Source organism: Panthera onca, chromosome D2, assembly GCF_046562875.1.
Source record: "Panthera onca isolate mPanOnc1 chromosome D2, mPanOnc1 haplotype 2, whole genome shotgun sequence".
In the NCBI taxonomy this organism is placed as follows: domain Eukaryota; kingdom Metazoa; phylum Chordata; class Mammalia; order Carnivora; family Felidae; genus Panthera; species Panthera onca.
In genome coordinates, this window is record NC_138349.1 from 21,706,627 (window position 1) to 21,732,717 (window position 26,091).

General features: G+C 37.7%; 1 long non-coding RNA gene across 1 annotated transcript; it reads left to right on the forward strand.

The window, feature by feature from the left end:
- Positions 1 to 11,009: 11,009 nt before the first annotated feature.
- Positions 11,010 to 15,398, forward strand: LOC132684570 (uncharacterized). Its single transcript, XR_009612729.1, has 2 exons — positions 11,010 to 11,092; positions 14,881 to 15,398. It is a non-coding gene; the product is annotated as an uncharacterized LOC132684570 (long non-coding RNA).
- The last annotated feature ends 10,693 nt before the right edge of the window (positions 15,399 to 26,091 follow it).

The following is a 26,091-nucleotide window of genomic DNA, read 5'->3' on the forward strand; positions in this document are numbered from 1 at the left end:
GTGTTCAAAAATATTTTCTCTTAGTTCTTGGCCATTTGATTCCTCTTCTGGAACATGTTAATAATTTTTGCCTACTTTTGCCTATTAATTTGTGTGCCTTTTGCATTTTTTATAGTTCTTTATAAACTTTGGAGTCCATTCTCAGCCCTGGTATAAAGATACTATCCTCTATTTTCTTCTTGTAGAACTTTAATACACCAGAATTTAATTTTGCATTAACCTTATGCTCTTCTTCTCATCATCTCTGCACTTAATTTTCTTTTATCCCTCCTCCCCCCAGGCTTATCTAATTCTTGACTCTCTATAGGACAGATTCATTCTCATTTCCAAGCTTCCTGACTGCTCCTCCCCATCCGTGACAACCCCTCTTCACTAGAATCTTCAACTATTTGTCAATGCATTAATAACTTAACTTTTTGCCTAACATAAGAGTTCTAAACTCAAATACCTGTAGCAAACAGACAGATAATCTAAACGGGTAAAGTGAGCCCAAATTAAGGCAATTGGAACTTTTGAGACTGTGTTAAAGTGAAGATCATGTGTTCCTGCTAAAAGAGCCAAATACCGTTATGGAAGAATGTGGTCTTAGCTTTCTTTGCCGGATCTTCTGATATTTTTAGTTGTCCTGTTAGAACTATAGATTTTTTTTGTGAAATCCCCTGATTATTAAATCTTGGCAGACAGGGCAAACATTTTTAATAAATAATACGTGGGTGGGTGTTTGGTGTCTCAGTCAGCTAAGCATCTGACTTTGTTTCAGGTCATGATCTCACCACTCATAAGTTCGAGCCCTGCAGCAGGCTCTCTACTGTCAGTGAAAAGCCTGCTTCATATCCTCTGCCCCCCTCTTTGTCCACCTCCCCCTCACCCTCAAAAAATACATAAATATTTTTTTTTAAAGGTAGTAGTAGGTAGGCCAAAATAAAATATATCTTTCAGGTAAGATGAGCTCTTTGGCCTCTAATTGTTTTGCGTAAGACGATGATTCATTAACATTGTTTGTTTCCTCAATTAAACTGCAATCACTTTGTGTACAGGAATACTCACTTTGTATCTGTCACAGAACTTATCACAGAAACAAAAGCACGAAAATGTTCAGTGTATCTTGTTGACTGACAGAGGACTTTATAATCAACTGTGAGTACACAGACCTCCTTGTAGCCAAATACTGAAGTGGGAATTTCAGAGGGGATTTCAAAGCCAGTCAACATGACCTACAGTCTGTCCACCCACTTTGTATTTGTCATTCCAGTCAAACTCACAATCACGAAAAGGTAAACACATGAGCACATTTCCCCAATGCCCAGCTCTTTTCACCCACGTAGCCTAGATGCAATCAATCCATAGCTTCTGAGATAGTTCTGGTATTCATGTTGAAAGAACTGTTGAAAGAACTGTTCTCAGAGAAGCAGAGGTGGGGTAGAGAGTGAAGTATAATACAGGTTCAATCACATTGCCTTCTAGAGAAAAACAATCTTGTTTTTAAGGAAATTTAAGGCATCACCATTGCAACTTCATTTCCAGCCCTGTAGACTTGAACTCAGATTCCAGCCTCTTTTTTCACCTAGTCCATCTCACAGACAGCCAATGGATCACCTAAAGGCTCATCTTACTGGAGATCCATCAGAGGGGACTGGAATCTGAACACTGGATCCCAAGCTACCTTTCTTCATGAAGAAAGGTGGCTGACAAGTGTTGTCTCTGTGCCATCAAATAAATCCCTATTTCAGTGAGTGCAGAGGCAGGGTCTGTTGCTGGCTAAGAGCACAGCCAGTCACACAGGAGAGTGCATCTCAGACTTTCTACTTATTAGCAAACACTATAGGTTGAATGGTAGACCCCAAAAATATAGGTCTATATCTCAAACCCCAGAACCTGTGAATGTTAACTTATTGGAGAAAAAACCACATCTTTGCAGTTGTAATTAGATATATGGAGAGGAGGAGATGATCCTGGATTATGTGCATAGGTCCAAAATCTAATGACAAATGCTTGCTGACAGAAAAGAGGCTTAGACAGGGCCACATAGAAAAGAAGGTGATATGAGGATAGAGGCAGAAACTGGATGTGGCCACAAACTAAGGAAGCCAAGGAATGCTAATAGTAATTCAAAGCTGGAAAAGGCAAGGAAGGATGGCTCCTGTAGAACCTGGAGGCAGAGAGGCTTTGCCAACACCTCGATTTCAGACTTCTGGCCTCAGGAGTGATGAGAAAATAAATTTCTCTGGTTTAAGGTCACATGATTTCTGGTAATTTATTATAACAGCCATAGGAAACTAATAAACCGGGTTACCTCAGATATGTATGTAACCTCCCTGTACTATCAACTTTAAAAAAGGCACAATAACAGTACTTATCTAACTGGGATTCTCTGAAGATCAAATGAGGTTATAGCTGTAAAGCACTAGCTAAGTGGTGGGTGTGAGCTGTAAGTATGAACTCATTTGTCAATGTAAAGGGGCCACACAGGTATTATTTATTAACATTGCGACCTGCTATTTTGATCTACTGACCAGATCTCTGTCAGCACCCCAACTAGGTGACTTTTTTATTTTGTTCCCAAGGCTGCAAGGTCACACAAGGGGAAAATTCTCAATAGAAGCTCCTTTCCCATTGAAATGCCACACAGTGCCCTCTTTTAAGGTGACAGTTTCTATCTAACCTAATCTAAACCAGAACCTGTGTGGGGGAAACGGCACATGACACTGAAGTGACTTAAGTCTCATCTACAGGAAACTAGCAAAATGAAGGTTATCCGACACCCTGCTTGCAGCAATAAAGTCAAAGCTTAAAAGGGTGTGTGTGTGTGTGTGTGTGTGTGTGTGTGTGTGTGTATATATATATATATATATATATATATATATATATATATATATTTTAGTGTGTGTCTTTGTACTTTTCTATTTTGGGGTCCTGGATGAATCTCTGTGTCAGCATGAACCTTCTGTATTGTGTACATGTCTATGTGTGCCAAGTATGATGCCTATACACATGCGTCCTTGTATGTGTGCATATGTGTGGGTAGGTGAGTGTATTGTCCATGAGTCTTTGGTCATGTATTTGTGTGTGTGTGTGTGTGTGTGTGTGTGTGTGTGTAATTCTCTTTAGTAGGTTTGTGGTTGTCTGTGTGTCCACTTCTCTGTGTAGATATGCATGTCTGTGTCTCAGCATGGCTATGTCTCTGCGCTATATAGAAGTACATGATATTTACTGAACAATGAACAGTATCAAGGAGCCTCGATCTGCCGAGCAATGCTGCTATCTTACTCCATACTGCTGTCAAGCCCCTTGGAAAAAGCAGACCAGTGACTCTTAATACTGACTGCAAGGGAAAAAAAATCACCTGAGAGCTTTAAAATACTACTTCTGAGAATCCCAGATATTACACTTAAATATTCTGAAATATTAGAAAATGATTTAAGGTAGGGCCCAGACATCAGCATTGCTTAAAAAACTTCCCAAGTGATTCTAATATGCATCTGAATGAATGACTCTGCCAGCTAAAGAGCCACGCCTCAGCTGGTTCCATGGAAAACCTGAAACTTTCTTGCTTCATTTGTGTGTGACTTTAATTTTATCACAATAAAACAGGGAGGATTTAATTAATTTGTTTGGTGTAGCAGAGGGTGAGCTCTCCCCTTTCCTGCTCAAAATGATAAGCCATCAGAGGAGCCTGTAAGTTCACAGCCTGCATATTAACCCATAGAAACAGAGGAGAACGTCCCCACCCAGGCCAACCTTCCTTCGTTTCAGCTAGCATGTTATCTCCCTTTCATTTATAGGATATCTAATTAACAAGCTATAGCCCTGCTTTAATGTTCATATAAACTCTTTACATTCACTGCGTGTATTTGACAAACAGAACGAGGATATATGGGTATAATAAAACAGGTACTTCATAAAAATTTAAATGTGTTTTGGAGCATTTTTTCAGAAGAATAAAAAGAGGAGGACAGGAAATAAGACAAAATTTCTAACCTTGGAGGGAACATCAGAATCTAAAAGACCTGAAAAAGAAAATTCCACATATTTAAAATGTGGGAAGCAGAGCTCTAGTCCCTAACACAGCTTTGTGGAAACTAGAAAAACATTTTGCTCTCTCTAAGTTACAACTCCTTCCTGCTTCACTGGATGTTATCTAGCAATGGGCTTCCTGCAGTCCTGCTTCTGGGGGTGATACACAGGTCGGACTGCCTGGGTCCCCTTGTGACACTCTCACTCCTGAATTCCATCTCACACCCTCAGATAACACTCATCCAGAAGTCCAGGGATTTGAACTCTGTCATCCACATTTATTAGGGATTAAAAACACTATATTTTATAATATTTCTCAACACCCCAACTATACTGAACAGTGTATCAAAAACATAGGAGGTGCTTAAAAAATATTGGTGAAATGCATGTATTGCTGTCCAATGACAAGTTGCATCTGAATGGGCAACTTAGATCTCTCCCAACAGACAAGAAGCCACAGAGCCAATGGGAACCATTTGTCTCCACACTGTCAACAAGAGAACGTTCTTTGGACAAAGTGGTTTTGGAAAATCACCAAAAGGACAGAGGTAGGAAACACAGTATGGTGTTTATCAGCATTACGTGTGATAATTCAACCCCAGTATGAAGGGAAATTAAAAACTGAAAGCTATTATTCTTCCAGATATTTCCATTCAGTGTTCAGCAACATTTCAGGGTTCCTAAACATGGCTTTTTGTGTCATTGTAATGTGTCAAATTGACTATGCTGAGCTATATTCCCCAGAATTTCAATCCCTATAAGTTCCTGGTTTGTCTCTTCTCTAGATAAATCTTTTCAAGTGCTTTGGAAAAGGGGAGTAAAACAGTAATCATTTATACCTTCAGAAGTTCAGTGTAGGGCAGGGCCTGATGCAGGTCATGGAAAATCTGCCAATCTTCTGGTTTATCTTACTGCTGTAGGTACTAACCATGCAATAGTTCCAGCTGCATAGAGTCTCTTCCTTTGGCATCTCTAAATCCTGGGCCAGTTACTGGGGTAAAGCTATGGCAAGAGCTCTGATTTCCTTTGAAAGTCATCCAAGACCATGAGATTTCTGGCTAGTTAATGTTAGGAGGCCACTACAGAAAGCGATTCAGGTTCCTGCTCTCTCCTTGCAAGACTGAGTTCCTACTTTCTCCTCCTGCAAACAAATCACTCAATCCAGATGACTTGTCCTGTGTCTTCAGGTTTACAGCCAGAGTTAGAAGGAACAGACAAACTGAGATGACATTACCAGCTTCCAAAGTTGTAAGTGATCAGTTTATTATAATATATAAATTATATAACATTGCTTTGGTGGTTCTCTTTCTCTGGTTGAAGTCTGAAGCTGATGCTGGAAATGGTTCCAAAGGAAAAGAGTTTAAGGATAGGTTCTCAGAATTGACCATGAGCTATCTGCAAATGGTTCCTTGATATTATTACATTTAGAGATATTAAACTTTTTCCACGGGTAAATAAAACATCATTAGTCTATGACATGCAGTGGCCAAGCATCTAATTAAACGATCATTTGCTGATGCTTGTAATCAAATACCTGTAGAAGTGGTTGCAGTCATTAAGTACTTTAGTGAAAATAATTATTACAATGTGATTGTTTTGCTGCTTTAAATTCACTGGATGTCTTGGAATAAAATTATGAGTTCAGGGCTTTATATTTCCAACTGAAGAACAGTTTAAGAGACTCTGAAGCTTCTCCGATTGCCCAAAAAGAAAAGCTTACTATCTATAGCAGCAGGATTGAGATTTTTGAAAACCAAACTCAATCATGCAGATGGCTGAATGACAACATAAATTTCCAAGCTTACAAGGTCTTTTATGTCAAATTTCAGACATTCATTACGAAGAAGTAGGAGCCTAGAATTTGGGATAGGGGCATATGAATGATTCTGATGAAGCCGGGAGAATTTGACTTACAAATTCTACCTAACCTTCTTTGTCAACTCGCAAGTCAAGGGGGGTGGATCTTAAGTCAAAAGCAATAATCAGAATCAAACTCAGATATAACACAGATTAGAATTATTAGAGAATTTTATTTTTTTAATGTTTATTTATTTTTGAGAGAGAGAGACAGTCCAAATACACAGGGGTAGAGAGAGAGGGAGACATAGAATCTGAAGCAGGCTTCAGGCTCCAAGCTATCAGCACAGAGCCCAATGTGTGGCTCGAACTCACAAAGCATGAGATCATTACCTGAGCCAAAGCTGGACACTCAACCGACTGAGCCACCCAGGTGCCCCAAAATTATCGGAGAATTTTAAATATGACTAGTATGTAAAAGTCTCAAGTAGAGAAGGTGGACAACATGCAAGACCAGATGAGTCACAGGAGCAGAAAGAAGGCCATCATAAGAAAGAATTACAAGTAAATACTGGACATTGAAAACATAGTAATATAAATGAAGAAACACTGGGATTATCAGTAATCTTGAAACAACTAAGGAAATAACAAACCTAAAGATAAATCAATAGAAATTATCCAAACTGAAAAGCAAATAGACACAAAATAACAAAAGGGAACAGAATGTCCAAACAAGACAGAAAAAGAAAGCAGAAGAAACAAAGAATATAACAAATAGAAAACTGCAAACGGTCAATTTTAATCCAGGCATACCAGTCATTAGTTGATATATAAAGGGTCTAACCATCAGTTATAAAGTAGATGTTGTCAGATTGTATTCAAAAAGTAAAACTCCTTAAACATAAAGACTCAACTACATTAAAACTGAAGGGATAGAGGAAGACATACAATGCCAACACTAATCAAAAGAAAGCTAGAGTATGTATATTAATTTCAGATACTAGCCATTTCTGAGTGCAAGGGCAGAGATTGCACTCAGAGGGTAGAGCCAAAGGCTTTGGAGCATAACTCCCTGTAGAAGTTAGCTTTAATTAAGGAACTTCCAACATGTGCTCCACTGGATTTCATAATTGCTATTATTTAATGACTCCTTGTGCTCCCATTTTCTCCCTTTTTGCATAGAAAGTTCTACAGTAATTACCTTGAACCAATATGGCATGTGTGTATTGTATATTTGGGGGACAGCTTGTGACTTTAAATCAAAGCTCTTCAGATGTGCAGGAACTGTATTTGAGGAATTATATGAGGAGCATTGTCTGCACCAGCAGCTGATTTAGATTTGGGATCATGAGTTTTTAGGTGATGTGTACGTAGAAGAGATCTTTGGATGCTCCAAAAGGTAGTAAGTGTATTTTTCATGATGGAAGATTGTAAATCACTGGGGCCAGAGGGCAGACTCTGGGAGTCAGCCTATAGGATAGCTTCTACTATCCTTACTTCCTAGAATTCATGCTCCTCAACATTAAACTAGGACTGATGGTATGGCCATTGGAATATTGTAGATATGAAGATGTTTGAGTTTTGAGGCTAAGTTGTAAAAGGTGTTACAGCTTCTGCCTTGGTCTTTGTAACTGCCTCTAATAAGGGAAGATAGCTGCTATGAACACTTGTACATCTCTGAGGAGAAACCCACATAGAAAGGAACTAATTGGCTAACACAAACTTGCTAGTCATTTAAATGAATCTCATCAACATCTGAATGAAGTTTCATGAGATACTTTGTGCCCAAAATATCCAACAGAATGCCTCTCAAATTCCTGATTCATAGGGCCCCTGGGTGGCTCAGTCGGTTGAGTCTCCGACTTCCGCTCAGGTCACGATCTCACGGTCTGTGAGTTCGAGCCCTGCGTTGGGCTCTGGACTGATGGCTCAGAGCCTGGAGCCTGCTTCCGATTCTGTGTCTCCCTCTCTCTCTGCCCCTCCCCCATTCATGCTCTGTCTCTGTCTCAAGAATAAATAAACGTTAAAAAAATTTAAAAAAAATTCCTGACTCATAAATACTGTGGGAAAAAATATGAATGATCATTATTCAAAGTTACCACATTTTTGGAATGATTTGTGAGGCAAAAAATTATAACAAATATGGATGGATGAAGATACTAGCTATTATTTCTTGAATCTTCACTATGTACTAGGTACTGGGCTCCCTATGATTGTCTCATTTTGTTTTCTTGACTAATGACGTAGTTATAAATATTATGCAAATTTCACAGCTGAGAATATTAAAATTCAAGAGGTTAAATGAGTACATATGTTCACAAAACAATCAAGTGAACAAGCCAGGATCCCAACTCAAGTCACAGGATTCCAGAACTCAGATGATTATCCTGTATGATGTTTAGTCATTAAACCATGAGAGTTCAGCATTAGCACTAACCAGTAAGAAAGCAATTGCTAAACGTGGAGACACATAGACAAGGGCTTCTTGGAAATCTGATGATTAATCTCTCTGATATTCCATAGATTAAGCTGCTTAGGACCAACCCAAAATGTTCTCTGATCCCTAAGTTTAAGTAGTGAGTACATGTGGATGACATGAGATTGCATTGCTTAGTGATTCTTAAGACAGAAAAGATGATCACCTCACAAAATTTTAGAGTAAGCACTGGACCTCGAGATGTTGGTCAAGGATTTTCACCTGAGAGTTGAGAAAATGGTTACCCAAACATATGAATACATAGGACTAGGTACTCAGAAGCTTAGGAAAAGAATCAGGATGCTGCTCATTCCTCTATGTCATGCTACTTTCACTTTCTTTTGAATGGCTTAAGCACAACTATTTAGAGTTAGATTTACTGACCTCCATATTCTTTGGCCATTGCAGTCCCAAGAGAGTCTGATTAACCACAGTTTTTTGAATAAAAGTAAAATTAACAATTTCTTTGTGAAACCAAAAAGGACTGTTTCCTTCTCTCAACCCCACCATTTGTTATGTGGGAAAATGTTTACGTGAATATTCAGGGTTTAGCAAGAATGTTCTGTGATAACCTTCATCAGTTGTCACTGTTTTGGTTTGCACTGCGGGAGATAAAAGCTTGTGGGAAAATCAAGACATGCCTGCCACTATATTCATTTTAATCTCTTCATGAAAGGATGAAGGAAAAACAAATCAAACCAAGTATTTTCATATTTAGGGATACCACACCAACAAACAGTTTAAAATAATGAAACAAATTTCTTGAGATACATGCGCCCTTCAGTTGTGTTGTTATTGCATCTAAGTAAAGCAAACTATGAAATTGGCCCAGGTTTCAAGGAGATTCAGCAGCCTTTTATCTAGATGAATGTTTTTATTTATCTGTTACACACCACATTTTCCCATACTTATCTCCACTTATTGCTACCTGCCTTCAAAAGGTAACTTACTGAAAGAAAATCAGCTTTATGAAGCAACAATGCAAGATCTCCAGACCCTGGAGATGAAGAAAATTAAATGCCCAGTTATAACTTGGCTGAGCTTAAAAGAGCTAATCAGAAAGTGACCATTAGAGAAATGTTATAAAGATTACCTCCTCTAGGAAGCAGTAAAATAGGAAAAGGAGAGAAAATTGGGACAAGAGGGTAACACATAAAAGGGGGAAAGAGTCACCTTGCAGATTCTTCTCCTCTGGATTTAGCACTTTCAGACACAGCATGTGATGGATGGCCTTTACCCCCAAGTAGAATTGTTGAATTCTCAGAGTTGAAAATGACGCAAAGGCTACTTATTCCAACCTCCCCTCAAGTCCCCTTCTCCCACATTTTTACAAACTGTTGTCCAGCCTAGGTTTAAAGAAATCCAGGTTTTTGAAAACATCACATTTCTTAGCATCTCATCCATTTCTTACTTGTCTATAATTTAAGTTCTTGCTTCAGGAATAGAAAATCAGAATTATCAACTAGCAAACAAATAAATGGACAGGTCATTCTTCCTAATATTTAGAGAAGTATAAGCTAAAGAAGATTTTTTTCCTTAGAGCATATTAGGAAATTCATGTATGTGTGTTAGTTTAGGCTGCTGTAACAAATTATTATAGACTAGCTTCTATTTTGAAGCCATTTTGTACCCATCCTGGCCTTGTGGTTGAAGCAGCCACTCTGATGATTTCTGAAGTACCTTCAATGTCATTCTTCTTTTAGTATCTTAGACAATAGATGCAGGCTTATTTAGATGGTTCGCTCATCTTATCAAATTTGGCTGTGCCCTTCATGCTCTCTACTAAACAGGCTTTTATGTTTCCCCAATATGGACAAGCGGAGAATTTTCTGAACTTTTTAGTTCTTCCTTTTGGATTAACAATTCCATCTTTAAGACATTTATCTCTTCTCATTTTTAATCTTAAACCAAAGCAGCTGGGAGGAACTAGGCCCCACCTTCAACACTTTGCTTAAAAATTTCCCCCAATATCCAGTTTCATCACTCACAAATTTGACCATCTGTGAAATACTGGGACATGAACACAATTCATCCAAACTTGTTCATACTTTAGAACAAGGATCACCTTTCCTCCAGTTTTCAATAATGTGTTCCTCATTTCCATTTTAAGACCTCTTCAGAATGGCTGTTATTTTCCATATATATACCAACATTTTGTTTGTGACCACTTTGGTACTAAGATTGAGGCTTTGGCTATAGCTTTCCTACCGGCTTTCTGGACTCTCAGCAGAGTCTTTATAGCAATATGAGGTGTTTCCCACCCTACCCCCCAGCATGTATCTCAAAACTCTTCTAGCTTCTATCAATTTTCCAGTTCTAAAGCCAATTACACATTCTAGATATTTGCTACAGCAGAACCTCCACTTCTAAGCATCAGCTTTCTGTCTTGGTCTGTTTGGTCTGGTCTAAAAGAGTACCATAGACTGGGTGACTTATGGACAGCAGACATTTACTTCCCCCAGTTTTGGAGGCTGAAAAATCTAAGATCAAGTGCTGGCAGGCTCAGAGTCTGATATTATCCTACAGTCTATTTCACAGATAACACCTTCTAATTGTAACTTCACATGGCAAAAGAGATGAGAGCTCTCTGGGGCCACATTTATGAGGACACCAATCCCATTCATGGGCGTTCCGCCTTTATGACCTAACCACCTCCCAAAGGCCCCACTTCCTAATACCATCAGCTCAGGGTTTAGGTTTCAACAAATGCATTTGGAGGGGCTACGAATGTTTGGACCTTGGCAGACATGGTTTAACTCAATATTAAAAATAACTGTTTTATGTTACTGCTGGTACTGTGGAAAGGTTAGTAAACCATATCTCTTCTAAGGAAAGTAGACAAGGTAATGCTTGGGCATTTAATACGTGCTAAGAATGGATCTTCTAATGATACCAAGGATGTTTCAAATCACTGATAATAGTGCTACTTATCAATGTTGTGTTTGCTTTATACTTTTATTTCTTCACACTAAACAAGGTATAAATCAGGCAGCAGTAAGCAGTCTTACATTTATCCACACAAGGTGGCATCTGACAAATACATGAGCTTAAGACTCCAAACTGAAAATTCAAGTTGCTGGCATCTTAAATTGTCACATGAAAAAAAAATGCTGAGATTTAGAGGCATTATGACGATTGGAGACGGCAATTCAAGTTATGTTTGTTTCAACTGCAGCTTTCATTGAAATTACTCTAAGCAGGGATATTGTACAAATCCTAGGTCAGCAAACAGTTTTCAAGAGGGAGAGAAAAGGGAGCACCTAAGTGGCTCAGTTGGTTAAGCATCTGATTTCAGCCCAGGCTGTGATCTCACAGTCTGTGAGTTCAAGCCCTACATCCAGCACTGTGCTGACAGCTGGACCTGGAGCCTGCTTCAGATTCTGTGTGTGTGTCTCTCTCTCTGCTCCTCCCCCACTTGCACTGTGTCTCCCTCCCTAAAAAATGAATAAGCATCAAAAAAAAGGAGGGGGAACCTGGGTGGCTCAGTCTGTTAAGCATCAGACTCTAGGGTTTTGGCTCAGGTCATGATCTCACGATTCATGGATTTGAGCCCCACATTGGGCTCTGCACTGACAGTGCAAAGTCTGCTTGGGTTTCTCTGTCTCTCTGTTTCTATCTCTCTCAAAAATAAATAAATGAGTATTAAAAAATTTTTTTAAAAAAACTGAAAATGAGGGAGAGAAAAGAAAATTATATTCCAAAGATAGTAAAACTATATCCTGCATGCTTTTTTATGTCTTCCTTTACCCTTCTCCTTCTTTCTTAGTCAACTTCCACCAAGTACTGTTTTAGACCATGCAATCTCTAAGCCAAACAGGAGTCTAGACATTCCAGGTGGGCATCATGCTATTCTAATAATCAGTAATATATATATAAATATATAAATCATCTTTTTCATTTAGTCTTAATTGTGATAAAATACACATAAGGTTTATCATCTTATTTTTAAGTGTGCAGTTCAGCATCATTAAGGATGTTTACATTAATGTGCAGCCATCACCACTCATCCATCTCCAGAACTCTTCATCTTGTAAAACTGAAACTTTCTACCCATTAAACAATTCTCCATTTCCTCTCCCCCCAGTCCCTGGCAACCACCTTTCTACTTTCTGTCTCTATTAATTTTATTACTCCTACTATCTAATGTAAGTGGAATGTTACAGTGCTTGTCGTTTTGTGGATGCCTATTTTATTTAACTTAGTATCTTCAAGGCTCATCCGTGCTATAGTGTGTGGCACCATGACTCCCTGTCTCTGATGCCACTTTTAGAGTGGGTTTTCTCCTGCTGCAATTTACTGAGGGAGACAGCAACATTAGGGCAGATCTTTCAGAAGATAATGAGCTGATACATGACCAATAATGAAATGTCAAGTCCCCAAGATTACATCCACACCAGCCTAACACCACACCACAGTTCATCAAGTAAAGCAAGTATCTCTCCTCAGAATCCCCAACTTCTTTACTCTCCACACTGTAGTAGTTTCCTCTCAACATCCAGGTCTCGAACCAAACCTTCCTGGGTTTGCCCGCCTCTTGGATCAGAGATGTTTATGGACTTATTCAAATCCATTTAGCTATTGAAGATAGATTTTGGATTTGAACACACATCAGTTTGACTGATCCCAATGCTCTGCGTATGAGAGATGTCCTAGTGAGAGATGGAGACGGGCTTTTACCCATTTATCACTTTCCACTGTGACCTCCAAAAAACCCATCAAGTTGATGGTCACGCTCTGGATAGTGAAATTACATCCTCTTACACACAGCCTTTTTTTTTCAAGAATTAAATAACCAATATTTGTGAGAAAAAGTAATGGACATTTGAAAGCGGATACAAAGAACCCATACAACTGACACACCAAGTGGTGATGGGAATTCTCATAAAAGAGCCAATTCATGGCTCCATTGGCAGTTTCAAATTTATGTTCCAAAAATTTTCTAAGCAAGGAGATACTGAAATGTCAGATTCAAAGTCTCATTAAACTGAGGAGTCAAAGTTTCTACCACATGCCAATGAGAAAGAATGAAATATGGCCCTTTGTAGCAACATGGATGGAACTGGAGAGTGTTATGCTAAGTGAAATAAGCCATACAGAGAAAGACAGATACTATATGGTTTCACTCTTATGTGGATCCTGAGAAACTTAACAGAAACCCATGGGGGAGGGGAAGGAAAAAAAAGAGGTTAGAGTGGAAGAGAGCCAAAGCATAAGAGACTCTTAAGAACTGAGAACAAACCGAGGGTTGATGAGGGATGGGAGGGAGGGGAGGGTGGGTGATGGGTATTGAGGAGGGCACCTTTTGGGATGAACACTGGCTGTTGTATGGAAACCAATTTGACAATAAACTTCATATATTGAAGAAAAAAAAGTTTCTACCACATGCTTTCTCCTTGCTCTTTCTTTTCTTTTTTTTTTTTTTAATTTTTTTTTTTTACATTTATTTATTTTTGAGACAGAGAGAGACAGAGCATGAACAGGGGAGGGGCAGAGAGAGAGGGGGACACAGAATGGGAAGCAGGCTCCAGGCTCTGAGCCATCAGCCCAGAGCCTGATGCGGGGCTCAAACTCACAGACCGCGAGATTGTGACCTGAGCTGAAGTCGGACTCTTAACCGACTGAGCCACCCAGGCGCCCCACCTTGCTCTTTATTTTCTCTGGCCCTTTCCAAGTATTTTCTGGAGGCAGGTGATAAAGTTCAAGGATGAAAGAGGGGGGCAGCTGTGGTAGTAGCCAGATACAACTTAGAAACAAGTGAGGAAGTCAGCTGAAAAACAAACAAAAACCACCACACACACATACCACCACCACCACCACCACCAACAACAACAACAACAGTAATTGAGCAGGATTTGAAGCCCAAGAAGGAAGGTGGTTGAATGAGGGAATAGACCGCTAGGATTTGGGGCTGAGAAAAGAGAACATTTGAGCAAGTTGTAACCTTGGTGTTCACAGCAAGAACATGTGTAAATAAGGTAGATTCCCTCATGAAGAGTTGGTCAGTCTATTAGTAACACATAGGAGGAATGAATAATTAAGAAAATATATTGAGGATAATGGGAGACAGGTTCTCACTACCCAAGAAGAGAATTACAAATGTATAAAAGAGCCTAGAACAGGCCATAAATAGTTGAATTTGAATTGCAAGTATTGATGCAACTCACAACTTTCAGTAAATACAGTTAGATATAAAAATAGTGTGTGTGTGTGTAATATACACACATTATTTTCAACTTCAGCCACTGAAAGTTCAGTAGCAATGGGCACACCAAAGTAATCAGGTCTTGACTTCTAAACAACATGCTCCATTAAAATGAATCAGATGGGGTTCCTGGGTGGCTTTCAGTTAAGTGTCCAACTTTGCCTTGGGTCACCATTTCATGGTTTGAGTTCGAGCCCTGCATCAGGCTCTGTGTTGATAGCTTGGAACGTGGAGCCTGCTTCAGAGTCTGTCTGTCTGTCTGTCTCTCTCTCTCTCTCTCTCTCTCTCTCTCAGAAATAAATAAACATTAAAATTCTAAGAAATAACATAAAGAAATGCTTAAGTTAAAAAATACTGTAACAAAGAATACTTTTGATTTTCTTTTTCATAGACTGGACATGGTGGAAGAAAAGAAAATCTTTCTGCTAGAGGACATGCCAATAGAATTGTCAAAAAACAAAAGAGCTCAAAGACCAAAACAAAACAAAACAAAACAGAACAAGCACACACACACAAAAACAACAAAAAACCAGAATATCCAAGCACTGTGGAACAAGTACGAAAAGTGTAGTCCCATATGCCTATGATAATGCCAGAAGGAGAACAAAGAAAGGAACAGAAGAAATCTTTAAATCAATGTCTGGGAATTTCCCCACATTAACATCAGATACCAAACCACAGATGCGGAAAGCTCAGGGAACACCAAAACTCACCGACACCAAACCTGGTGAGGTGTTGGGGTAACAGTATCTCTCATTGATGGTGGAAATGCAGTCTAGTTCAGCCACTTGAGAAGATATTCTGGGAGTTTCTTACAAAACTCAACACACTCTTAACATGAGATTTAGCATTTAACTTCCTTGGTATTTACCAAAAAGAACTGATAATATACATTCACACAAAAACCTGCATGAAGATGTTATAGTAGCTTTATTCATAACTGTCAAGATGTGGAAGCAATCAAGATGCCCTTCAGTGATAAGTGGATGAAACTTTTATAAACTGTCACACATACAGATAATTCAGCACTAAAAACAAATTAGCTCTCAAGCCACAATAAGATATCAAAAATTAAATTTATATTATTAAGTGAAAGAAGTCAATCTCAGAATGCTACAAACTGCATGATTCCAGCTATATGATATTCTGATAAAGATCAACTATGGAAACAATAAAAAGCCAGAGGAGTTATGGGGCAAGAAGAGTAAAATACAGTACAGATAATTCTTAGGTCAATGAAAATACTCTCTTATGATATTATAATAGGGAACATACGTCATTACACATTTATAAAAACCCATACAATAAACCATACCAAGTTAACCCTAAGGTAAATAATGAATTTGGGGTGATTAGAACATGTCAATGTAAATTCACCCTTGGTAAAATGTTTCATTCTGGTGTGTAATGTTGATAATGTGAGAAACAATGCATGTATGGAAGAAGAAGGTATGTAGGAAGTCACTATACCTAGCTCTACATTTTGTTATCAAACTAAATGTCTCTAAAAAGAAAAACATCCATCATGTAAAGCAGGAATTTGATGTTTATTTGTGAATTTTTAAAATAAGTCTTTTTGGTAACCCCTGCAAATAGAAGAGTTTTCAAAAATTAAAGGAATACGAAAATATCTAATATTTCTTCTAAAAATATTTAGAATTGGCCAAGCTTTTAACAGAATTTGTAGATTAAATGGTTGTGATTATTATCAAGTTTTTCATTTTAATGGATTTTTTGGTTATGTAGGAAAATGTCCTTTGATCATAAAGAATGTACATGAAAGTACCTAGGGTTGTGAGGCATCATGTAGCTTGAATCGTTCAAAAATAGTATGCACACACACACACACACACACACACGCAGGTAGGTAGGTAGGTAGGTAGGTAGGTAAGTATAGGTAGATAGATCGATCAATCAGATTTAGAGAATCATAAGAGAAAATGTGATAAATGTCAAGAGTTTTAAAATCTAGGTACAAATTGTAAGGAGTTTTGTTGCATAATTCTTACAATTTTCCTAGAAGTTTGAAATTGTTTAAAAGAATTAACAGTTGTTAAAGATGCTACCATATAGGTAACTGACATGTTGTTTTAATGGAGAAGTATTCACAGTACCTAACACTTCAGGGAAACAACATCTTTTGAAATTTTTTCTTGACAAATCACAGCTTCTTAAAACAAGCTGCCATTTTTTATAAGGCACCAGATAATAGATGATGCTTCACTAAGGGAAAACCCACCTTCTTATTTTGGTGAAGATAGCAAAGTCAAAACCACTACTCTAAGAATCCAGACTTTAAATCTATAATGCAGAGCCTATTTTCGTTTGTGTTCACTTTTTTAGAGAAGCTGACTTCTGTCTGAGGATTATAAACAACTAAAGAAGGGATTTAAAGAACTTCCTCAGAAATTTTATACTAGAGTATGAACTATCCTTGCTATATATTTTAGCTGTCTCAAAGCACATTGGTCTAACAGGAAATGCATTGCAAAATTTTCATTTCCGCTTTAAGTTTCTGGGACAATTCTATCTTCATACCAGCGGCCTTAGCTATCAATATTTCTAATTAAGCTTCACAAAGTAGAAGGTCCTCCAGCTTTCTTAATGACAATGTTTGGGGTCAAACCTAACTTCTCAAGACTTCGTTGAAATCCCTTTGGTCCAGTTTCACATTTGAGCTGCTCTTCTTATTCATTGTCCCAAATGACATCCATTCTATAAACCTAATTAAAATGTCTTCTTTCCTCTAGAAGAAATCCATCGCTAATTCCAATGCCTATTACCCTTTGTTGATTCTTATCCTGAGTGCTTCATTCTAGTTACTTATTTACATCTTATCTTCTTGACTAGATGGAAACTAAGCTTTTATTAAGCATATTAGGATTTTTTTCACGTCTGTAGCCTTCACTATGTTAAGATCTCAAAAGAGAAATAATTCAATCCATTCTTATTAAATAAATAATGTTCCAAAGATCAACAATTTAATGTGTGTGGTAGACATATTTTAATGTGTCCTGCATAATCCTTGCCTCTTGGTATTCACAACTTTGTGTAATTCTAATCCCCAGAGTATAGGCAAGGTCTTTACTTGATTCTAGGCAACATGGCAAAGGTAATGGGATGTACATTACGTCAAATGTGTGTTGAACACATTATATAAGATTATTACACCCATCATAAAGGCAGACTCTTTCTCTGGCTGGTTTTGAGGAAACAAACAGGTTAAGAGGGCTTTGTGACAAGGAATTAAGGATGGCCTTTGGCCAATAGTCTGCAAGCAAATGAGGCCCTCAACCTCACAGCCTGTAAGAATTAGACACTGCCAACCATCAGGTAAGCTTGGAACAAATCTTTTCAAAGTTGAGCTTCATATATCTAACATCATAATCACAATAAGAGACTTTTAAAGTTTGTGTTTGTAGTGTGTACAGATATTAATTTATAATGCAAGAGTGGTCCAATATTTGTAAATTAATCAACATGATACATCACATCAATAAGAGAAGTGATAAAAACCATATAATAATTTCAATAGATGCATAAAAAACAGTTGACAAAGTACACCATCTATTCATGATAAAAACTCTCAACAAAGCAAGTATAGAGGGAACGTACCTCCACACAATAAAGGCCTTACATGAAAAACTCTCAGCTAACATCACACCCGTTGGTGAAAAAACAACGCTTTTCTTCTGAGCTCGGGAAGAAGACAAGGATGTCCTGTCTCACCACTTTTATTCAACATAGTACTGGAAGTCCTAGCCACAGCAATCAGACAACAAAAAGAAATAAAAGTCATCCAAGTCAGGAAGGAAGAAGTAGAAATTTCACTATTTGAAGATGACATGACACTATAATCAGAAAACCCAAAAGACTCCACCAAAAATTGCTATAACTGATAAATGAATTCAGTAATGTCAGAAGATACAAAGTCAATGTACAGAGATCTATTGCATTTCTATAACCTAATAATAATTAAGCAGCAGAAAGAGAAATTAAGAAAATAATTCCATGTATAATTGCACCAAAACTAATACCTACGAGTAAATTTAACCAAAGTGAAAGACCTGTACTCTGAAAACATTGATGAAAGAAATTGAAAAGGACACAAACAAATGGAAAGGCATTCTAACCTCATGGATTAAGAAAAAAACAAATATAATTAAAATGGCTATACTACCCAACACAATCTGCAGATTTAATGTAATCCTTATGAAGATACCAACAGCATTTTCCACAGAACTAGAACAATCCTAAAATATGTATGGAGCCACAAAAGATCCCAAATAGCCAAAGCAGTCTTGAAAAGGAAAAACAAAGCTTGAAGTATCACAAGTCCAGACTTCAAGTTAGATTACAAAGCTGCCGTAATAACAACAGTACAGTACTGGCACAAAAATAGACACACAGATCAATAGAACAGAATAGAACCCAGAAATAAACCCACAATAATATGGTAATTAATCTTCAACTAAGCATGAAAGAATATCCAATGGAAAAAAGACTACCTTCAATAAGTGATGCTGGGAAAACTGGATAGCTACATGCAAAGAAGGAGAAGAAGAGGAAGAGGAAGAAAATGGACCACTTTCTTACACCAGACACAAAAATAAACTCAAAATAGATTAAGGATCTACATGTGAGCCCTGAAACCATAAAAGTCCTAGAAGAGAGCACAGGCAGTAATTTCTCTGACATCAGGTATAACAATATCTTTCTAGATGTGTTTTTGAGACAAGGGAAACAAAAGCAAAAATGAACAAATTGAGATTACATTAAAATAAAAAGCTTCTCTACAGCAAACAACCAACAAACCTAAAAGACAATCTACTGAATGGGAGAAGATATTTCCAAATGACGTATCTGGTAAAGGGTTAGTACCCAAAATCTACAAAGAACTAATATAACTCAACACACACACACACACACACACACACACACACACACACACACACTTAATCCAATTTTTTAAAAAATGGGCAAAAGACATGAACAGACATTTCTCCAAAGAAGACATACAGATGGCTATCAGACACATGGAAAGATGCTCAACATCACTCATAATCAGGGAAATGCACACTTGTCAGAATGGCTAAAATCAAAGCCCCAATGTTTATAGCAGTGCTATAAAAAATATCCCAATTATAGAAAAAGCCAAAATGTTCATCAACCGGTGAATGGAAAAAGAATATGTGGTGTATGTATACTACACACACACACACACACACACACACACACACACACACTGGAATATTACTCAGCGATCAAAAAGAATGAAATCTTGCCATTTGCAACAACATGGATGGAACCAGAGTGTACTAAGTAAAATAGAGAAAGTCAAATATCATATGATTTCACTCATATGTGGAATTTAAGAAACAAAACAGATGAACATGGGGAAGGGAAGGAAAAAATAAGCTTAAAATAGAGAGGGAGGCAAACTATAAGAAACTCTTAAATACAGAGAACAAACTGAGGGTTGTTGGAGGGGAGGTGGATGGGAGAGGGTTAAATGGATGATGGGCACTAAGGAGGGCATTTGTTGGGATGAGCATTGGGTGTTATATGTAAGTGTTGAATCACTCAGTTCTACTCCCAAAAACCAATACTCCTGAAACCAATACTACACTGTATGTTAACTAACTTGAATTTAAATTAAAAACGTTGAAAACACATACGCACACACACACACACACACACACACACACACACACACACAAGAAACTATGAGTATTGGCAACTACGTAGAGAAGTAAAAGCCCTCCTGCACCATTGGTGGGAATGCAAACTAGTGAAGCCACTGTAGAAGATGGACAATATGGAGTTTCAAAAAAAATTAAAAATAGAACTACCCTACCCTATAATTCAGTAATTACATTACTGGGTATCCAAAGAATGGAAAAACACTAATTCAAAGGGATATGTGCACCCTTATGTTTATTGCAGCATTATTTACAATAGCCAAATTATGGAAGTAGCCCAAGTATCCATTCATAGACGAATGGATAAAGAAGATGTGTTAATATATAAAATGGAATACTATTCAGCTATAAAAAAAAAGAATGGAATCTTGCCATTTGCAATAACGTAGGTGCTAAGTTAAATAAGGCAGTTAGAGAAAAACAAATACCATATGACTGCACTCATATGTGGAAACTAAGAAGTAAATGAATAAAGAAAAAAAAAAAAAGAGACAACCCTGAAAACAGACTCTTAACCATATAGAACAAACAGATGGTTCCCAGAGAAGAGGAGGGCAAGACAATAGGTATAATAGGTGAAGGGGATTAAAAGGACACTTATCTTGATAAACAGTAATAGATGGAATTGCTGAATCATTGTATTGTATACCTGAAATGAATATAACATTTTATGTTAGCTACACTGGAATTAAAATGAAAAAACTAGCACTATAATGTTGCTTACACACACACCCCACAAGTTGAAGTTGACCCTTTGTGCTCTATTTCTCTGTTTCTTTTCTTTCCTTTCCTTTTTCTTTCCTTTCTTTCTTTTTTTTTTTCTTTTTTTTTTTTTTTTTTTAGTATTTTTGAGAGAGAGAGATAGAGTGTGAACAGGGAGGAACAGAGACAGAAATGGAGACACAGAATCTGAAGCAGTCTCCAGGCTCTGAACTGTCAGAACGTGACAAGGTGCTTGAAACCATGAACCAAGAGATCATGACCAGAGCTCAAGTTGGACACTCAAATGAATGAGCCACCCAGGTGCCCCTTTTCTATATTTCTTATCCCCTGATATCTTTCATGAGATCAAGGCCCTTGACCTATATATTTTTTTTACCTCATCTACCTACACTTCCTAATCCCTCCCACCCTACCAGTGACTCATAAAATCCAAATAAATTGTAGGATGTACTTTGCCACTGACACTCAATTTCCAGACAAAATTCTGAGAATGTGATGGATAGTATCCATTTCTTTTGAATCTCAAGCATACTTTGTCTTTGAAGAGGTTTTATTTCACTTGAAAAACTTATTTTCTATCCTTGTACACTCCTTAGCATGTCTCTTTCTTATGTCTCCTCTCTTCAGAGAGTCTAAGAGGCCCTTCTTCATAAGGTCAGTATCTGGTGAAGACAGTCTTCCATAAATATTTTCCAGGTGAAAATCAAAGGGCCAAAAGCCTACAAGTCATAAAATGATGTTGCCTAATCCAACTCTTGTTACAGAGACAAAAAAACATAGTCCTGAAGTTTCAAAAGAGTTTCTGGAGTTGCTTTTTGAGAAATGGAAAACAACTGCTCATTTATAATGTATTAGAAAAGTAAGGACACTCAAAGCACAAATAAGGGTAGCAAATCAAGACTCATGACATGCATGAAGTATTTGTCATAAACTAAATGGTTTGGCTGAGGCCCTATTCTTTACAGTCCTTTATCAAGGGCCGGGGACAAGCTGGGAGACTCAGGAAGGGTCACTTTTCCTCAAGATATTTTATTCTGTCTTGCAAGGTCAGTGAGCCTGCCTCAAGTCTAGTGTCAGTCTCATCCCTGAGTCTCATGGGCCAAGGGATACTTTTCTTCTAGAGAAAAAACAAAACCCAAACACAGTATTGAAGATATAGATAAATAATTCTACTTCTGTGTCAAGTAGGCAAATAGAACTGCATAGGTCTCTCTAACTCGTGAAAGATAAAACAACAAGATGTAAATGGGCTCAGTACACTATAAAAGGTTGTAAGAGATCATTAAGGTTAATTACCACTAGTGAGCACTGACTAGATGCTCGCACTATCCTGGACCCATAATTATTTGTCTCATTTCACCTTCTCTAAATCATTATGAGATTAAGTATTATTATCATTTTACAGATGACAAAAATGAGGCTGAGAAAGATTGTGAGATTTAAACCTTTCTAGATTCCATAAATACCAGAGTCAGGATTCACACTCAGCTCTCTCTGATCCCCAAATCCACAGTCCATAAATAGTTTATTTTGACTTGGCATCTGCTTTTGGATTCATACTTACCAGATTAAAAATAAAAATATTTTTAATGGATTTTCCTAAGTTTCCAGTAGAGTTTTGGGACTGAAATTAGTATCTTCCTTCCTGGGCCTCTGTGTCAATTTGTAAAACAAAGTCATGACTGTGAGACTCTAACTGAGATGCTACAGAAAAAGAACCCCATAACTTATTGAGATTCAGGAGTCAGGACATACAAGGGAGCAGTTGTGTTGACTAAGAAGTTGTCAACTTTCCATGATCCCGTCCTGCATTGTAACTACACTCCCCATAATGCCTTCCCATTCCTCACCTTTGAAGGTGTGGGAGTGAGGAGGAATTCATTAATAGAAACCATTGCTCCTGTCTGCAGAAAAAAATGATCTCCATAAATGTTGAACTAAGTCCCTCTTAAAAAAATTAAGACACCGTGACTCCCCTGAGAAGCCTGAGGAACAGGTGCCGATCTATTTATTTGAGAAACATTCAAACCATTGTGAAAAAATTTCCTTTCCTGGCCCAAAGCTGCCTTCTCTGAGAAGAATGATAGGTCTCTTTTAAGACACAAATGAAAGTGTGCGCATGGATATACAAACACAATCTCATATATACACACCATGTACAAGAACCCCAACTTTATCTCAGGAAAGAGAAGGCACTGACAAGCAGTATCTCCCCAAGTATGCGTATTAAAGAATCAGGTATTATAGCATGGGGAGGAACAGATCTAACAGACTGGAATTCAAACTCCGGCTCCCCTGTATATTAGGAAAATCTTGGAAAATTACTTTTTCTCTCTAATCTTTAATATACCATTTATAAAAATAAGGATAAAACATACCCACTACCTTTTGGTGTTACCACGAAGATTTAGTTAAATAACAAAGTGGATGTTTTAAAAAAGGGGAAACATTTAGCACAAAGGCTGGGATGGAATGAACCCTCAACAAATGCTTTTCTTAGAGTGTCAATTTCTGTATTTCAAATAGGGAGATAGGCTTCCATAACTGTGAAACGGAAAATGCTGACTTGAAAAGGAAAAATGTTGGCAAGGCACTGAGCTGCATATTCCTGTCTTTCTTTCTTCACTAGCTTTATTTCAGTAAACGTGTATTGAGAAGCTACCATATACAAGGTATAGTTTGTATTTCTTGCACTTCTCTTTTAAATGTCTCCCTCCACTCTGTCCCCATGAACACATTTCTGGTCCTTCTGGGGAAATTCTATTTTCTCCCTTTAAGGGAATTACATCTTTTAAAGACACTCACACAAGTAGATACTCAATATTATTTCACAGGTGCAGATATTTTACTTATAGGGCCCCATTCACTTCTGGTTGAGATGCCATAGAGAGGAAGGAGGAATCCAGAGAAGCTGGAAGACAAGGTAGAAAGGAAGGTAGAGCAGAATAAAGCAGGGAATAAGTGGTGGTGGACAGAGATGCTCAGAATTAGTATCTTCAATAGGCTCCAGGAGGTCAGGAACCATGCCTATCATGTCCATCCCAGTCCCTTGGTCCCTAGAAGAGGCTCTGACACATACCTATAATATGAATAATAAAGTTAAGAAAAACAAGTGTCATTGGAGAGTAGAGAAAGCAATTACAGCAAACTAATTTTTAAGTAATTATAAACAATGTGCCTGCAATTCTTTTCTTTTCTTTTTTTGTGAAAAGGATCTAAGACAAATTTGAAGACAGAGATAAGAACACAGGGGCCCCGGCTAGAGGCAGCTGGCACTGTGTACAGGAGGGGATAAAGAAACTTGGCAAATCAAAATCCCAGTCCTATTTTTGCCCATTTGGGTAATAAATTCAATAAATCCTCACTTCTGAGGACAAGTCTCTCCCAGGGGCCAAAAACCTGGATAAAATTTGCATTTCTTTGCTTTTCTTCTATAAAAAAAACTTATCTTCTCTTGCCTATATTTTGTTTATTTTGCTTTTAAATCACAGAGATTTTGAAGGGCAAGGGCTGTAGGAAACTGGTCATAGTTGGATGCCAAGTAAAGTCTTCTGAAGCTGATTTGCCCCAAAACAAATGAACCATTAAACCCATTTGACTTTATCAAGTTGGGTCTTCTAAACCAAAGAAGAGTTTTATTTTAGTAGAGAACAAACTTAAAGTTGATGGAGGGAGGAGGGTGGGAGATGGGCTAGATGGGTGACGGATACTAAGGAGGGCACTTGTGATGAGCACTGGGTATTGTTTGTAAGTGATGAGTCACTGAATTCTACTCCTGAAACCAGTATTGCACTGTATATTAACTAAAATTTAAATAAAAATAATTATTTCTTGTTTTTCTTTGCATAGATGTCTTCCGTGAGATACTTCACTATAAAAGCAGAATACCAAACACACTATCCACAAAACAATAAGCCCCGAATTTGCCATTACTGATTTCAAATAGCCAATTAAGTTCCTGGACACATCTCAGTGCCATGTGCTGGAGTAATGAACAAAGTATAAAACATTAGAGAATTCCAGCATCCTTCCATCCAATGCAAATTAGTTCAATGGCCTTGGACCCCAGTATTAGGTGGCACCTCTGTATCACCCAATGACATGGTATCAAATAGCTGGATTATGACTCAGGAAGTATACATATTAGCCTTCATTTTAATAATAATAAGAATGCAAAGAATTTGCGATATTCATTTACCTGTAACTTTTTACAAGCTACTAAACCTGCATTTTCCTGTCTCCCAATCTCCACTGCTACTGTTGAGTATCAGGAACTATGCTGAGGGTTAAGGGAGTGTTAGAAAGCTCCAGTTCCTTAGCCTTTTGCAGTTGATACTTTAGGAGGTTAGGAGCATGTATGAGACAAACCAAAATAGAGAGGATGAGAAAAAAGAAGTATATGAATAATTATGTAATTAATGAAAATAACTTTCAAACAACCTCAGTTGTATCTTAGGCCTCTTTCAATCTGATTTATTTAGTGACCACTACGCATCCAGAATTTACAAACAGGTCAGTAAATCCACCCAACTTCCCTAGGAAGTGATTTCTGTTCCCCTTTTATAGATGTAGAGACCTAGTTTCAGGATATGATCAAATGACCACAGCAACAATGATATTAAAAGAATCTGAGATGTACTGAACCCATGAAATACAACAGGCTTTTACTCATACAATCACATTGAACACCATGATCATCTTATGAGTAGGCCCTATTTTATCCCCATTTTACAAATGAGAAATGGAAGCTTTTACAGTTTAGTAACCCTGAGGTCACAAACCTATCAATTAGGGGACCCAGAATGTAAATCTCAGTCAAACTGTCCTCAAATCTCTGTTCTTAACAGATGAAACAAACTGAGACCAATGTTAGATTTTGCCCTATGATTCACAAGCGGAAGGAGATTTCAACCTAAACTCGTCTGACCCCGGTGTTCCTGGTCCCTTCTCTTGCCTGTGAAAAATTAATCTTCAAATTCTAAAGTATGTTTTAAGGATGTTCCTATTTTTATCATTCATACTCTGAATGTCTCTAGTACGGAGCTTTATCTGTCAGGTAGACAGAAAACAGGCATGAGAGCCACTTGCCTGTCTCTTCACCTAGAGGACAGTCTTTCCTCTTGCTTTTGCCAGTCTGTATCTCCTGCATGATCCTTTTCTGCTCTGTACAGCCTTCT